Below are 4,419 nucleotides of genomic sequence, written 5' to 3' on the forward strand. Positions count from 1 at the left end.
CCCAGCCTGTCTTCTGCGGGAGGGGCCTGCCGCGCTGTTACTCAGGCAACCCTGTTTGGGTGGAGTTGCCCTGCGCCCCTGTGGCAGGGGATAGGCTCAGCGGGAATCAGTCTTTGGGGCTTTTGTTCTCTGGCGGCTTTCCCTGGTGGCTTTCCACGTCTCTCCCGTGAGTCAGAGCAGAAGAGACCATTTCCAACCCTCTGCCTCAGAGCAGAGAGATCGCAGTCTGTTCTTCAGTGAGCTCTCCAGGCCACACTGTCTCCATTTCTGTCTGTGCTGCTATAAACTGCAGCATCTGGGTTTGCGCCCCTCCGCAGCGATCCCAGTCCTGCCTCCAAGTTGGGGCATGTCTCTGCCCTTTGTGCTTCTAAAACCGCTAGCCGCTCCCAGTTCACACGCGCGCAACTCCGCTGCTTGGGGTTCTGTCCCGGGAACTGCAGTTCGCGTGCGCGCGACTCCGCCACTTGGAGATTCCACCCTGGGGGTTGCAGTTCACCGGCGGGACCCTGGTGCACCGGGTTTCCCTCTCGGAGGCTGCAGTTCACGTGCGCATGACCCCACCGGTCTGGTTTTCCACCCTGGGGGCTGCCCTAAAGTTCTTTCCTGCCGCTACCGGTCTGCGAGTCTGTGCCCCCTCCGCAGCGCACAAGGCTGTCACTCACTGGCGGTGTAGGATCCCCACGGCCAGGCACCCTCCCGCCTCCGTTTATCCTCCGATATCTGCTGGCAGGATCACGGCTCTCCGCTTCATACCTCAAAACCAACCGCCTGCGATATTCTGCTTATAGAGATCCAGATCTTCTTATATCTCAGGCTGGTTTTGTGGGTGCTCAGAGTGGTCTGGTAGATATCCAGCTCAATTCCAGGGACCGGTTGAAATAGGGTCCCCTACTCCTCCGCCATCTTTCCTCCCTCCCACATATATAGAGTTCTTGAGTCACTGTGTTGTACACCTGAAACTAATGTAACATTGTATGTCAACCATGCTTCAATAAAAGAAAAAACTACACCGTTGCAGCATGGAAGGAGGTTAATGATAGTGTCAAGTGAAAGAGGAAGGCAAAGAACAGTATCCATGGTATGACTCCATGGATGGAAGAATTATTTTAAAAGTTTTTATGCAGGGTGCCTGGGTGGCTCAGTCGTTAAGCATCTGCCTTCTGCTCAGGCCATGATCCCAGGGTCCTGGGATCGAGCCCCCCATCGGGCTCCCTGCTTGTGTTCCCTCTCTCGCTGTGTCTCTCTCTGTCAAATAAATAAATAAAATCTTTTAAAAAAAGTTTTTCTGCATTTATAGGGAAGAGGGTCTGGAAAGATACCCACCCATGGATATGGGTTACCTTTAAGGGGATAAGAAAGGGTGAGAGGAGCAGAAGTCTTGTTTTAGCTTAGATACAGCTGAATTCTTTGAAAGTTTGAAAGTATTGCTTTTCGAACTTAGAAGAGAGAAATGAGAAAATCCACATTACCAGTAAAGAAATAAAAATCCTGCGAAGCCCTGGAGATAACCCTGCTGGTGTGTGTCTACTCTTCGAGGTTTCATTACACAAATAAGACTGTACTCATAGCTAAAATCTGTCGCTAAGTAATAAATCGTGCACATCTTTCCAAGTCAACAAGCAAACATTACAGTTTTAAAGATCACCTCATATTCCATTGCATGGATGTACTATATTTACTTAAACAGTTCCCCTGGGGCCCCTGGGTGGTGCAGTATGTTCAGTGTCTGACTCTTGGTTTTGGCTCAGGTTTCAATCTCAGGGTCGTGAGATCGAGCCCTGCCTCAAGCTCCCCACTCAGCACTAAGTCTGCTTAAGATTCTCTCTTCTTCTGCCCCTCCCCCCCCAACTCATACATGCTCTCTCCCTCTAAAAATAAATAAATAAATCTTTAAAGAAAAAAAATCAATCCCCTATTGGTAGACTTTTAGATTGTTTCTCCTTTTCTTTCATTTTTTTTTTTCAAACAAAAGCAATGCAGTAATGAACATCCTTATTGCTAGATTGTTGCTTGTAATCATGATTATTTCCTTAGAACTAAGTCCTAGAAGTAAAGTTGCTGGGTGAAAGGGCGTGTATATTTTAAGACTCTTAATACATATTGTCAAAATGCCCTGCAGAAAGGTTACAAGGTCTCTAATCCCTTGTCCACAAAACTCTAAAAACTGGCTTTCACAAGTTGAATATCTAAACTCATTTGGTGTCAGACCCTGACCTGAATGGACACAAGGCTATTTGACAGTCTTTATTTATCCCACTAAGTATGAATGTTTGTACATTTCAGGCACACTCATAAATGTGTGTATCTCCCTGGTTCCTGCAGGGAGTGTTATATAATATACAATTTATACATCATATTGTTCTTCAAAAATCTGAAAAATTCTAAATTCCAATATACTTCTGGCCCCATGGGTTTCAGGTAAAGGATTGCGGACCAGTGTTAATTCATGCTTCCCCTCAGCAGAGTATGAGGGTGTCATTTTCATTAAGTTGTTTTCATCTTTACTAATATGATTTTTAAAAATCCTAAGAGGGGTGCCCAGGGAGTCTGCTTCTCCCTCTGACCCTCCCCCCTCTCATCCTTTCTCTCTCTCTCTCTCAAATAAATAGAATCTTTAAAAAATAAATTAAACAAACAAACAAACGAATAAATAAATGTCCTAAGTGAGGTGAGGCACTTTGCCAGAGTTATCTTGCCATTAGAAGACCTTCTGGCATAGCCTATCAGCTGCCGTCTGAGCTCCTTGGCCCCAGCTCCCCTTGGTGAGGCCGGGGGCCTCTGGGACCTACCACTTCCATGCTGCTGATCATGTCTTCACATCCCCTTCAGGTACCACTAACCCAAACCCTCATATCAGCTCTTCCTCCACCATCAGTGGGAGTTTTTCACCCTCTACTTCCTCATCTCTGGTTCCCAATTCCAGCAGGTGGGACACCATTCTCTTCTAACCCATCCAGTTACTGGAAGGAGGGAAGGAGGAGTGGTCCCACAGCACACACGGGATCCCTGGTAATACTGTTACTTTTAGGAAATCCTCTTATTTCCAGGAGGCCTGGGACTCTGATACGGGGTGCTGGGTCTGTGTAAATTCTAGTGAAGCCTCACAACAACCATAACCCACACTCTGCCACAGGCCAACCCACCCCACCAGAGCCATCCTGCACGTAGGATTATTTTTTCCACCATTGTCATGTATATCAGTCAAAATGACCGTGAAATTATAGATAGGGCCATTTAGGCAGACCGATCCTAACAGCCTGGCCCCAGTGCACTCCCTAGTCTCACTGGGGTCAAAAAGGCTGTGGGAAACCCAGGCACATTGACTCAAGGGAGCACCTTGGGGGAAGTACCTGGGGGCAAGGTATGCCTGCAGGAACGTGACACTCATGTCTGGGACTAGGGACCTTCATAGTTGCCCCAGGGATCTGCAAGTTGACGGCTCTGCCTGTCTCACAGATGTCCCTTTGAAGCAGAGGGTCAGTCCCCGGCTGATGCATGCAGTTTCCTCCCTTCAGCCGGGGCCCTGAGCATGTCACAGAATCATGCAAAGGCCAGGCAAAGGCATCAGGAACATACTGGAGGGCCTACGGTCAGAAACGTGTCTCAGAAAGTGCTGCTAGGGCCCGAGGAGGGGACACTGAATCCCAATAAAACATGACCCTGAGACCCTATAGGAACAGCTGCAGCCAGTGTAGACAGTAACAACGAAAAAAAGAGTCTGAACACAGAGCCTTCAAAAGGACATATGCAACAATTCATGTCCTCCAGACAAACAGTGTTTCAGTAACCATGTCTGAATGTCCAGGACCACTTAAGCAGGCTTTGGGAAGGGGGCCAACGAGATATGCAAATATTTCTAAACACGGTATATTCCCATGGCTCTTAATCTAGGATGGCAACTGGGTTCATACGTTGGTTCTAGCACTTCGCAAGTTACTTAAATTTTTTGTGCCTAATTTTTCTCACCTGTAGAGTGGGGATTGTCATTAGGGTCAAAAGAGATCATATCTGTGAAGCACATCAAATAGTACCTGCTACATGGTAAGCACCCAATAAACGTAAGCTAGTATTATTGTCATTGTTTTATCATGATTTTGAGTGGTTATTAATATTATATAAGAAGAGGAAAAGGTCTTTGTCATGCACCTGGAAGGTTTGTTATGGAAAGTAGTAGAGAAAAAAGAGACAATAAACAAAGAAGGTGTCATTATCAAAACTCTAGTTCTGATTGCCAGACGACAGGGAATCCTGAATTTCTTCCAGCTAATAAAATGAATGTGAGAAGACAGAGGAAGAGGTTGAAGCCCAAGGCAATAGAAAAGGAACACACAACAACTGAGGGGACTTCAAGGAAACCCACAGAACCCTGGTGGCTGGGCAGTGAGATCTGAAACTGCAGGAGTCACCCCTGCACTTCTG

This window comes from Leptonychotes weddellii, chromosome 1 (genome assembly GCF_054177405.1).
Source record: "Leptonychotes weddellii isolate Sample4059 chromosome 1, ASM5417740v2, whole genome shotgun sequence".
Classification (NCBI taxonomy): Eukaryota; Metazoa; Chordata; class Mammalia; order Carnivora; family Phocidae; genus Leptonychotes; species Leptonychotes weddellii.